Consider the following 12,466-nt stretch of genomic DNA (forward strand, 5'->3'; position numbering starts at 1 on the left):
TAGCTGTATCTCTCTCTTTAAGGGAGAGTAATGCCACATTGAACCTCCAATTTGCCCCAATAGCGGCATTCCACGCCATGGGCCGCGCGGCCTGTCTCTGCGGTCAATGTACATTTTGCCTTCAGCTATTATCGGGGGTTTGCTTTCATCTCCATCTGGAAATGATTTCTAAAGCAGGATGTTTGCATTTTCAATTTTACACCTTTCACTCACATTCACAAGTACAATACCATACCTGTACTACTCACTGGATCGCTCTACGGAGTCTAAACCGATAAACGCGCACTGGCGCGGCCAAAAGATTGGGGAGTGAAAAAGTCAAAGAAAGATATCCCAACACCTGTTGGCAGGGACAGCGTCAAGGAAACAACAGATTTCCAGAAGAGGTGCTTAGGGAAATGCATGTCTAGCCATACATAAACTCCATCCAGGAGAGCGGCTCACTGAGGGGCTTGCCCAGCTGTACAGAACTCATTCCAGGAGAGTGGCTCACACATCAACTCCATGCAAGGGATCAGCTCACTGACAGGCGTGCCCAGCCATACTGCAACTCCATCCAAGAGAGAACCCCACTGAGGGCCATGCCTAGCAATACTGCAACTCCATCCAAGAGAGCACCCCACTGAGGGCCATGCCCAGCCATACTGCAACTCCATCCAAAAGAGCACCCCACTGAGAGCCATGCCCAGCCATACTGCAACTCCATCCAGGAGAGCGGCACACTGAGGGGCTTGCCCAGCTATACAGCAACTCAGTCCAGGAGTGTGGCTCACACATCAACTCCATGCAAGGGACCAGCTCACTGACAGGCGTGCCCAGCCATACTGCAACTCCATCAAAGAGAGCGACTCACTGAGTGGCGTGCCCAGCCATACTGCAACTCCACCGAGGGGCTTGCCCAGCTGTACAGCAACTCAGTCCAGGAGAGTGGCTCACATATCAACTCCATGCAAGGGACCAGCTCACTGACAGGCGTGCCCAGCCATACTGCAACTCCATCCAAGAGAGCACCCCACTGAGGGCCATGCCCAGCCATACTGCAACTTCATCCAAGAGAGCGACTCACTGAGTGGCGTGCCCAGCCATACTGCAACTCCATCCAGGAGAGCGGCTCACACATCAACTCCTTGCAAGGGATCAGCTCACCGACAGGCGTGCCCAGCCATACTGCAACTCCATCCAAGAGAGCAATTCACTGAGTGGTGTGCTCAGCCATTCTGCAACTTTATCCAGGAGAGCGGCTCACTGAGGGGCATGCCCTGCTGTACAGCATCTCCATCTAGGATATCAGCTCACTGAATGGCATACCAGCTGTATTATAACTCGATCCAATAGAGCACCACACTGAGCGCCATTCCCAGCCATACTGCAACTCCATCCAAGAGAGCGGCTCACTGAGAGATATGCCCAGCCATACTGCAACTCCATCCAAGAGAGCACCCCACTGAGGGCCATGCCCAGCCATACTGCAACTTTATCCAGGAGAGCGGCTCAATGAGTGGTGTGCTCAGCCATTCTGCAACTTTATCCAGGAGAGCGGCTCACTGAGGGGCATGCCCAGCTGTACAGTATCTCCATCTAGGATATCAGCTCACTCAGCGCAATACCAGCTGTATAGTAGTAACTCGATCCAAGAGAGCACCACACTGAGCGCCATTCCCAGCCATACTGCAACTCCATCCAAGAGAGCGGCTCACTGAGAGACGTGCCCAGCCCTACTTAAACTCCATCCAAGAGAGCACCACACCAAGGGCCATGCCCAGCAATACTGCAACTCCATCCAGGAGAGCACCTCACTAAGTGGCGTGCCAAACCATCCAGCAACTCTCCATCCAGGACAGCGGCTCACTGAGGGATTTACCAGCTGTACAGCACCACCACACAGGAGAGTGGCTCACTCAGGGGCTTACCAGCCATACAGCAACTCAGTCCAGGAGAGTGGCTCTCACATCAGCTTCATGAAAGAGATCAGTTCACTGAGGGCCGTGCCCAGCCATACTGCAACTCCATCCAAGAGAGCAACTCACTGAGTGGTGTGCTCAGCCATTCTGCAACTTTATCCAGGAGAGCGGCTCACTGAGGGGCATGCCCTGCTGTACAGCATCTCCATCTAGGATATCAGCTCACTGAGCGGCATACCAGCTGTATAGTAACTCGATCCAAGAGAGCACCACACTGAGCGCCATTCCCAGCCATACTGCAACTCCATCCAACAGAGCGGCTCACTGAGAGACATGCCCAGCCCTACTGCAACTCCATCCAAGAGAGCACCCCACTGAGGGCCATGCCCAGCCATACTGCAACTCCATCCAGGAGAGCACCTCACTAAGTGGCGTGCCAAACCATCCAGCAGCTCCCCATCCAGGACAGCGGCTCACTGAGGGACTTACCAGCTGTACAGCAACACCACCCAGGAGAGTGGCTCACTCAGGGGCTTACCAGCCATACAGCAAATCAGTCCAGGAGAGTGTCTCTCACATCAGCTTCATGCAAGAGATCAGTTCACTGAGGGCCGTGCCCAGCCATTCTGCAACTCCATCCAAGAGAGCGGCTCACCGAGTGGCATGCCCAGACATACAGCAACTCCATCCAGGAGAGCACCTCACTGGGGGCCGTGCCTAACCGTACTGCAACTCCATCCAAGATATCAGCTCACTAAGGGGCATACCAGCTGTACATCATCACTATCCAGGAGAGCAGCTCTCTGGGGGGCTTAGCAGCTGAGCAGCAACTGTACAGCTGTTAAGGGTCATTCCAGACGTACCAAAACTGGTATCCAGTGATAATGTCGCCATGAAAATGGCCGCCAGAGGGCGACATTTCCTTAAAAATGCACACCCCCAGACAATCAAACACTTCCCCCAAATATTCTAGGATTGGAGCTAATAATATATAATTATACCCTTCCTAGAATATTTGGGGAAAGAAGTTTAGGGTTCAGGAACATAAAATTGTCTACCTGGCGACATTTTCACTGCAAGATTATCACATGGAACCCTAAAACCCATCCAGCAGAGCGGCTCAATGAGGGGCATGCCCAGCTATACAGCAACCCCATCCAGCAGAGCGGCTCAATGAGGGGCATGCCCAGCTATACAGCAACCCCATCCAACAGAGCGGCTCAACGAGGGGCATGCCCAGCTATACAGCAACCCCATCCAGCAGAGCGGCTCAACGAGGGGCATGCCCAGCTATACAGCAACTCCATCCAACAGAGCGGCTCAACGAGGAGCATGCCCAGCTATACAGCAACCCCATCCAGCAGAGCGGCTCAACGAGGGGCATGCCCAGCTATACAGCAACTCCATCCAACAGAGCGGCTCAACGAGGGGCATGCCCAGCTATACAGCAACCCCATCCAGCAGAGCGGCTCAACGAGGGGCATGCCCAGCTATACAGCAACTCCATCAACAGAGCGGCTCAACGAGAGGCATGCCCAGCTATACAGCAACTCCATCCAGCAAGGCGCCTCAATGAGGGGCATGGCCAGCCAAGCAGCAACTCCATCCAGGAGGGCGGGGCAGTAAGTGGCTAGCTCATTCTTACAGCAAGGCAATTGCGGAAAGGGGCTCTCTAAAGGACATGCTTTGCCATGCAGAAATTCCATCCAGTGTAGAGTCTCATTGAGCGGTGTGCACAGCCACACACCAATACCATCCAACAGATTGGCTCACTGAAGGGCATGCCCTGCCCAAGAGTAGCCCGATCTCTGAGAGCAGCTTATTGAGGGTCATCCCAGACGTAGCCAAACAGAAGCTCCATCCAGGAGAGCAGTTATTGAGGGGCGAGCCCAGGCGTACAGTACCTCCATCCGGGATAGCGACTCATGGACCAGCCTGCCCAGCTATCCAGAAGCTCAATCAATGAATGTGGCTCATTGAGGGGCATCCCCAGCTGAGCAGCAACCCTATCCAGGAGAACTTCTGTGTGCAGGGACATCTTCAACCATGCATTCCCTTTCAAGTTAGACTGGATGATCCATGCAGGAACATATCCGACCATGCAGCACCTCATATCCCGAGAAGATGCTCTTTGTGAAGCATGTACATCCATGCAGCACCTCCGCCCAGAAGAAGGGCTCATTGCAGGGAAAGCTGTAGCTCGCCTCGTTGGCTGTCTCTTTATTCAAGAGATTCAAGATAAAATATTCGACATATGGGGATTCAATGTACAGGATTCGATATGAGCACTGTATACCAGATTCTCCATGCAGAGTCAGGCTCAACCACCCAGCACCACTTCATTCAGTACAGGTGCCCAGCGTAGGACAACTGTAGCATACAACATGCCCTCATTCAGACCACTAAGGGCCAGTTCCAACCGCGCATCATGTCTTTATCCTGGTATGGCGGTCACTGGAGGAAATATGCAGCCATTGCGGGCTACTTTATCCCAAAGCACTGCTCTGCAAAACCAGATCCAACCGCGCCGCACCTCAGGGCGCGGTGTAGGAGAGATGCCATCATGCAACTCCTCTTAAACCAGACACGAAGTTTCCTCAGATACATCCAATTACCATCGGTCTGTCTTCATCCAGATAAGGCAGTGCTGAGCACAGAAACAGAAGCAGCCATGCAACACCTCTTCAAGCAAAGGAGGGTCTTAGTGCAGCACTGACAAAAGCACACAGCAGTTATTTTTCCAGATAGGTAGCTCACTGAAGGGCATACCCAACCATTCATCACATCAATATGCATACATGAAGCTTCCTAACGGACACATCCAACCATACAGAGCTTCTTCAGGAGCTCACTGAAGGGCGTCTACAATCATATAGCACTTTATTATGCAGATATGGAGCTCACAGAAGGATAGATCTAAGCATAAAACACTTTTCTGTCAATATAAGGAGTTTTCTGAAGGAAAGATTCAATCATGCAGCATTTCTTAATTCAAGAGCGCTGCTCGGGTCAGAAATATGTTAACACACAAACCTTCTTATTTCATTAGAAATGACCAGCACACGATATAATCACCAGCAAGCCTTCTTCTGCTTCTTCCCATCCTTTCTGCATTGAAGAGAAGGGCTCAGTGAGCATCTCTTGATCTGTGAAGGGTGCAACATGCAGGGACACATGCAACCACGCTGCACCACTTTACCCTTTAGGAGGAATCAGTCAGCCACAGACCCTGCCACACCTAAAATAGGCCCCACGGGGCTAGTTGGCTTCATGAGATTAACACGTACACACCTGTCAAGGACTTTGACGGACCAGCATAGTCCAGTAATCACAGCCATTCATATGGGTTCTCTGTTCTGAGCCCCTCCTACCTGTGTACCATATAGTGTGTGTAGTGCTTCCCAAACAAATAAATAATAAATACAAGCAATGTTTCCTTCTCTTGTAGAAATACCCTATATCTACATACAACACTTCTTCATCCTGCAGCCCCAGGCAGGGTCTTGTCTCTCTCCTGGAGATAGGCTCCCCGGATGATTCAATACAGCTCCGCGGCACCTCTTCATCCCGAAGAGATGGCCGGTACAGAGACCAACACAATACGGCTAAAATTATGGAAACTTCAGTTACCAGTGGAAAAAGGGGGCTTGGGGGTACCGAACTTCAGGGCATATCATTTAGCTTTTTCAAGTCATTTTATTGTACCCTTTTTGATGGATCTGCCTGATAAATGGGTAATTGCTGAGGCAAGTATGTTGGGCCCGCTCCCTCCAAGGGCAATTCTCACGGCAACGAACAAGTTGTGTAAGAAATCGCCTTTGACAGTTTTTCTGAGAGAAACGTGGAGACATGTACATGAATTGTTGGGATTGGTTGCTTCAAAGACCATTCATGCATCCATTTGGTTGAATCCGTTGATTTCTGTTGGGGGTAAGTCTTTATTCTGGCCGGACTGGTTTCTGGGTGGAGTTCTCTGGATTGATGATGTCCTTGTGGATGGGAGAGCGTGAGTTGCGAGAGAAGTTTCACATTGACAATTTCAGATCTGATGATTTCAGAAAATTGAAAAGATGCATAGGTAATGTGGCGGAGCAAGGGAGTGCAATGGTAAATCTCTTTCTTAAGGAAAGGGAGCCAGGTGGTTGTTCAATTGCTAGCAGGATATACAATTGTATTGTGTCTTCTTATAAGGAGAATTCTGACTTGAGAGATGAATGGGGAAGGAGATTGGGGTGTGAGATTTCACCCGAGATGTGGTTGAATATGTGTGTGAATGTTAAACTATGTGCTATTGATCTGGTGGAACAGTCAAGACAGATAAAGATCCTCAATAGAGTGTTTTGGAGTCCGGAACAAATGTTTAAGAGGGGGTTGGTGGACTCGGATGATTGCTGGTGTTGTGGGAATGGCCTGGGAAGTTTGGAACATCTACTGTGGAAATGTGTGCGTGTACGGGGATTCTGGCATGATGTTTGTTGTGTCTGCTTGCGTGTTTTGAATCTGGATGTTGAATTGGATTTTATGACAATGATTTTGGGAGGAGGATTGTTGCTGGAGGATCTTTCTGTGTCACGGAAAAAGTTTCTACTCCGTGGTGCTAGCCTGGGCAAGAAGTTGGTTTTGAGGGGCTGGAAATCACAGAATGCACCAGTTCTTGAAGATTGGATTGAGGGGATGTCTGCCCTTGCGTCCATGGAAAAGGTTTTTTTTAAGAGGCAAGGGAAGTTGAAATTGCATGGAAGGGTTTGGGATGACTTTCTGAACATTTACTCGTTTCTGGCTGATTATGAATATATAATGTTCTGCTGTTCTTTCTATACTTTACTGCTCTGTATTAATTGTTTTGATTGATTTACTTGTTTATCTATATGTAAAATCTTATAAATAAATAAATAAAAAAATAAATAAATACGGCAACACTTCTCGACCATGAAGTGCTGTCTTCAGGGGCAGATACAATCACGCAGTGGCTCTTATTTCTGGAGTTACCCGATCTAGCGACAGATTCCATCACGCGGCACCTCATTATCCTGGGAAGTGGCCCCATGCAGGGATGCGTACAACAATGAAGCAACTCGCTCCCCTGGAGAAATTCCCCACGCAGGGACAGATACAAGAATATAGAAGTACAGACAGAATGTCCATTTCTTGGAGAGATGCCTCAAATAGGGCCAGGTGCAGTCAAGCACCACCTCTTCATTCTGGAGAGATGCCTAAGGATATATAGAACCACGCGGCAGCACCTCTATAGAACGTCTATAGCTTGGAGGGACCTCTCCAGCCTGTCTGCAGTTTTTTTTCTTGGAGAGATACCATGCAGGGATACCTACAGCCACTCAGAGTCTCTTAAGCCTGGTCAGATACTGCCCTATGTTGGGAGAGTTATGTTATGCAAGTGTTGCTTTTTCTAGAACAAGAACCCTTTGCAGTGACTGGTAGAACCTTCACAGCAACCTCTTTCGTTATTGACTCCTGACCGCCTTTCGTCATGGATTGACACTTCACTCCTGGTGCTCAGTTCCTCGAAAGCTGGGCTTTGCTACCTCCAGGCCCCTGGTGCCCCCCTCCTTATCTCTCTTCTTTCTTTTCGCTCAGAAACCCCCACCCCATGCCCAGGTCCTGGGCTCTCTTCAACAGTGATCTGAACCTACAACAATTCATTTCTTTCACCTCCAAAGCTGCCTGGCTCAACACTTCATTAGCCGGATAATGTGCCCATCTCGCCTCTGACCAGCCTCTCAACCCCGGCCCTGTGCTCAGCAGGTGGTATTCTTCTCACGGGATTCCCTCTCTGCTCCTGTACACCTCTCGGCGGTATTATCCACTATACCACCTGCACCCTCTCCAACCGTCCGTGATCCTCACCCGCTGCAGCCCGCCAGCTCTGAGGGGGATCACTGCCAATGCGCAATTGGCCCCTCCTTCAACTCTGTCTACTGGTCCACAAAAGTATTCATGGACTGGCTCCCCCCCCACCTCTTGCTACTCGACTGCCTCCACTCTGCGCGCTGCAGCTTTCCTCAACCTGTCCTTTCCATGCCCTCCATGTGCTACCCCTACACTTGAACAAGCCTCCCCCTGACATCCACCCCCGCCCCTCATTGGGAAACTTCAGAATTGCCCCAAAGAGGCACCTCCTCTTACTTGAAGGGCGCCATTGCCTTACACCAACACCCGGTTAATGTATCTGCACTGCCACTGCTGTACTACTGCACTGCACTGCGCTGCACTGTACCGCACTGCACGGTAGGGTAAGTCAGCCTTACCCGAGAATGCCCAGCTATCCATATTCGCTCATGTGTCGAGCTCGGTGTCAAAGTTCGCCTTGCTTGCGAAACACACATAAACAGCACTCCCACAGGTCATTATGCAGGAAAGAGTACTGAGTACAGCACCCACGCTCCTTGAAGGCTGAGAGGTGGCTGTGTCTTGCGCCACCATAGATGGCAGGGATAGGAGGGGCAATGAACATTAGGGTCAAAGGGGAGAGCTAGTGGGAAAGAAAAGACGCAGGTTGAGGCTAAAGAGGGGTACATCCACAGGGGGAAGCAAGTGGGAGGAGTCTAAGGCATTGGCAAGGAGGAGGAAGAGGCACAGGCAAGCCTAGTGGACATGGATTATTTTGCGGACATGCTCTAGAAGTCTCTTCCAGGGGTGGACTGGCCTATAGGGAACTCTGGAGATGTCCTGGTAGGCCTCTCCACACTGGGCCTCTTTTGTGTGGTAACCTGTTTGATTTCCACATTTTCTCATAGGAAACGTGCTGGGCTTGCGGTGAATGTGTACTATGGGGCCACTTTGAACATTATTTCCAGGGCCTCTTTTCGTTCCCAGTCCACCCCTGGTCTCTACCTGCACAACATGACAGACCAGTGATTCGAGCCCAATCATTCTGGGCTCCAGTCATGCTTCCAGTCATTTGGCTCTCCAGACGGCTGGGAATACAACTCCCACCATTTCTAGACAGCATCGACATTGGTGAAGGATCATGGGCGTCGTCGGCCAACCATCTAGAGCCTCCGGTTTCAGACCCCGGATGTAGGGCCGTTTCTTTTCCTTTAGTCATTTTGTTTCATAATTTCTTAAGTGTATCACAAAGCGAGTCGCAACACTCGATTATTTTAACTCCATCACAATCATTGGAGTAAATAATACAGAACAGAGGAGTGATACAAGAAAAAACTGCAGAAATTAAAGTTAAAATATAGGGCGTGCAGGTCAACGTGTTCAGTGTTATGGAAGAAAACAATTTAAAACGTATTCACTGAACGAAAATCAGAATGTGTTGGGGCATAAAAGCCGGCAAATCTGCACGTGTACTAGTATTAGAAGCAATGCATATCACTGTGAATTCATAAACACGTGCACATCTCATGCTTAGTTACCTCTCCAACTAGGCGTACATTTCTAAGTGTTGCAACCAAATGCTTACTGAACTGCTGTGCTGAAGCTATCCTTGTGTATTGTATTTGCCCCACAGCAGTCAGAATGTGTAAGCCAGAAGGCCTCGGGAAGGTGACTAAGGTGCAGTTCCAGTAGCACTGCTGAAAAGCGACTTTGCACTGCCGACACAAAACCTGATTCATGGAACCGTGAAAACCGTATTGTTGCCGTGGACTGCAAAAATGACTATGCGCTTACTTTACCCGGACTTTACACTGCAAAAATACACTTTGCACGGTTCCAAGAATCGGGGTTTCTGTCAGCAGTGCAAAGTCACTTTTCAGCAGTGCAAATTGACTTTGAGCCGGGCAAATATTCCATGAATCGTGACTATGTTACATTCATTAGGGGGGAAAACTATTTTAAATTTCACTGTTGTTGAGCGGAAATGCTTGCATGCTACTGGAACTACACCTAAGTCACCTTCCCGAGGCCTGTACATTACCTCTATAACCACTTGATGCGCATTCAGACCTAGGAACCTACATAAGGAGGTTGCCAATGATGCAGAAATACCTGAAATGGTAGGCCTTACCATGTGGTAATGGCCCCCACGTGAGCTAATAGACCTGAACTAAGTGAGAGCCTTTAATGAGGATGGTGGGGCATTACCACCAAGTGTGGCCTGTCCGGCTGCCGAGATTTATTTTGCTGTCAAAGGATTTTGCGCACCTCTCACCAGAAGCTTCTTCACAAAAGTAATGCACAATCAAGATGGCTGCTAAGGACCATGCTAGACATACCTGGGTTTAAATTGTACATTTAGACATAAGGGGCAGGGATGGTGCAGAGTGCGTGGGCCAAACAGAGCAGCCAGCAGCATGCTCTGCACATAGGCGCATCGGTTGGATTCACCCCACATTCTGAGCAACCTGATTGATTGCTCATCCCGCCCTGGCTGCTAACGTCCATTCACATTTTTGCTTCTCCACAAATGCCTTCAAACAATCGGCCAACAATGTCATATTCTAAAGAGGATTTTCTACCAACCAGGCGCTTGAATTGAAATAATCTCAAAAACTGGATCAAGTGTTCTTGTATTTCCCTCTCTCCCGGTTACCATGTGCAGTTTGAACCAACTTCAGCTGTCTGATCAGGTAGGGCAAACTAAATTGAATGAACATAGTGCAATCTAGCATTAGCCAAATAAAGTGTCTTTAGAAGGAATGTCTTGCTGTATATACCAGGCATATTACCTGAACCAAAGGGGACTTGATCAACATTCCCATGAGAGCTCAAGCTTCAGAAAATAGCTCGGTGTGTGCCCAACGGGTATGACCTCTATGCCAAGATTCGTAGCAGGCGTGGACCGTGGTGCATGTGGAATTTGTTCAACCCAAAACTAACTGAAAGAAAATGGAGCTCTGCCCAAAAAGGGTTGGGAAGACTACAATGAGTGTATATCATAGAGCGGAAGATAGAGGGAGAAGCATCCAGATTGAATTTCACTGGTAACTCTTTGCCGGGGCAGCACACATCCAGCCCCAAACTAAAGTTGCTGTACCAAGGCACTGGGCCTCATTATAAGTTTGCTGGTCCAGTAACTACGGTACCGGTAAGCTTGCCGATTCCATAGTTACCGGACCGTCAAACTACAAGTTCTGCTCGCGGGTGCCTTTACGCCCGCCAGCTCTGACCTGGCCGGCGGACCGGCCTTCGCGAGCAACCATGTCATATGCACCGGCATCATTTACAAATGGTGCCAGTGCATCCGGCCTCCCCATTCCCATTGAGCCCTATCGGGCAATTACCGGGTCTGGTGGGGCCGTAATGCCCTGGTAAATTGCCCATTCCCGGGTGCTGGAAAAAAAGATTCCACGGCAGCCGTGCCGGTTTTACCGCCGGTCTCATAATGAGGCCCATTATGTCCTATTAATGAAATACTTTGGCAGCCTGACTCTCAGCGTCACCATGATCACTACAACCAGGTAACAGCAGAACACCTCAGCTTAATCATCAACGCATACACCCTTATGCTTTTCACCCCATAGTGTTACATCCTCCATGTTCTCACATGAGCTCTTTAAAACTCCAAATCCCTTTCCCACTGGGAGATGCAAATGCCACTCTGGTGCCCCCCTTAACTTCTTAGGATGATAATACTCTAGGTACCCACAGTGGCGAGTTTCTAGTGAACCCTACTATATGTAACATAAGGTGGCACAGGGCATCCCTGATGCATACCCTGGCGCTTATAGTAGAGAAGAGGACGTTTGACCATGTTGCCCCTATTTTGTCAACACTTCAATGTCTCTCAACAATGGAGGCACATATTTCAAAGTCTCTAGCTTAATTTTTACAGCCATTAAGTTTGAAAGGCCTATTTATTTGTCAGAAAAGCTGCAGATACCCTGCGGTTTGCATTTTTCACCTTACGCCTAATGCCTATTTTATGACAATAGAAATTCCTAAAGCAAGGTGGGGAAAAACTCAAAAGCATGTTATCGCTGTTATGCTCCAATACTCTAGAATTGGTGTCCAGTAACCTTAGTCCACCTCTTCTAGGTTTTAGGAGACATCTAAAAAGCTTCCTTTTCCATGCCCGGCAGTGATTGATGGAATGGTCCCTGTGGTCACTGCCATGCTGCTGCTTTGCCTTTAAACAAATTCTGTGAATGTTGAACATTTGAAAAGGGCCTTCCTGTGGCCAATGGTCTGGTCCCCGTTTATGGAAATCTGAAATATGTTTGGGGGGTTTTCTGAAAAGAGATTTTGCGTGTATTTATGGGGATGTTTTAATGTTTTTTTCTATTTTGTAATGATCTTGTATTATGCTAAGAAACGTTTATAGTTTTTTTGTAAGTATGATGCATGTTGTACGGTGTGCCACTTGTGTTTTGGTATAGGTTGGCAGCATGTAAACGTATTAAAATAAATAAATAATAAAGTGAACATGTACAGAAATGTAGCCTTGCCCTGAGCACAACTGTGCAACCTTGTTGACCCAAACTGCTTGCTGCCTTTCTAACCCCTGCTTGTAGCCCTCTGTAGGCCTCGGTTCATATCTTTCCAATTGTAGCCTTGATATTATAATCTTCTAATGGTAGTAATATTATGCCACCCTACTACGGTTTCCCTTGTAGTGCAGCTCCCTGCGGTTGCACAGCTAGGTGTCTGCTTCA

The 12,466-nt window shown here is 48.8% G+C and overlaps 1 protein-coding gene across 15 annotated transcripts in view; it reads left to right on the top strand.

Annotated features, from left to right (window-relative positions):
- DACH2 (dachshund family transcription factor 2) overlaps positions 1–12,466 on the top strand; it is a 1,006,899-nt gene that overhangs the window by 899,287 nt on the left and 95,146 nt on the right. The window lies entirely within an intron of this gene.

The sequence above is a fragment of the Ambystoma mexicanum genome, chromosome 5p, assembly GCF_040938575.1.
Source record: "Ambystoma mexicanum isolate Mex_15411 chromosome 5p, UKY_AmexF1_1, whole genome shotgun sequence".
Classification (NCBI taxonomy): Eukaryota; Metazoa; Chordata; class Amphibia; order Caudata; family Ambystomatidae; genus Ambystoma; species Ambystoma mexicanum.